Source organism: Mandrillus leucophaeus, unplaced genomic scaffold (assembly GCF_000951045.1).
Source record: "Mandrillus leucophaeus isolate KB7577 unplaced genomic scaffold, Mleu.le_1.0 Scaffold121, whole genome shotgun sequence".
NCBI lineage: Eukaryota > Metazoa > Chordata > Mammalia > Primates > Cercopithecidae > Mandrillus > Mandrillus leucophaeus.
Genome location: NW_012100432.1, coordinates 6,088,952 through 6,089,461, shown reverse-complemented (window position 1 = coordinate 6,089,461; position 510 = coordinate 6,088,952). Strand labels below are relative to the sequence as shown.

Here is a 510-nt window from a genome sequence, read left to right as displayed (position 1 = left end):
TGAGCGCGGCCAGGGCTTTCAGGTAAGGAGGCGGCCTTCTCCCTGTCTCCTGCCGCAGCTAGAGGGGAAGCCCAGCCGCGGTGCTCCTCCTTGCTCCGCGAGCTGCCCCTTGCCGCTCGGGCACAGCTCGGACGGCCGAGGCGGCGTTTGGGAGGGAAGGCCCTGGGTGTGGGAACCCAGGGGAGAAGCGCTGGGCAGTCAGGAGTCGCTCGGGGCGCGGGGTCACGCCGGTCCGGCTGCGGCCCCGGCCGGGAGGTGGAGCGCGGCTACCGCCAGCTGGTCCACTGACAACTGCCGCCAGCTGTAAGGCGCGCAGGGCGAGAGGTGGCGCGTCCTCAGCTTTCCAGTCTTCGATTCCGCCCGCTTTCCGAGTGAGAAAGGCAAGCCTCTCTCTTCCTTGAAGCAGCGTCGCGCCTCCGCACCCACTCTGTGCTGTCTCTTTAAGAGGTCAGCGGACTGCTCCGCCTCTTGGGAATTTGATTGGTCTCGCCCACTTTTTTTTTTTTTTTT

The 510-nt window shown here is 65.7% G+C and overlaps 1 protein-coding gene across 2 annotated transcripts in view; it reads left to right on the top strand.

Annotated features, from left to right (window-relative positions):
• The window catches only part of TPRA1 (transmembrane protein, adipocyte asscociated 1), a 19,070-nt gene continuing 18,560 nt past the window's right edge, over nt 1–510 (top strand). The window contains exon 1 of one of the 2 annotated variants that reach the window (XM_011971283.1): nt 1–22. The gene's annotated coding sequence lies outside the window, so the exon portion shown is untranslated. Of the gene's footprint in view, nt 23–234; nt 448–510 lie in introns of those variants that run through there. The other variant, XM_011971285.1, reaches the window with a different exon arrangement.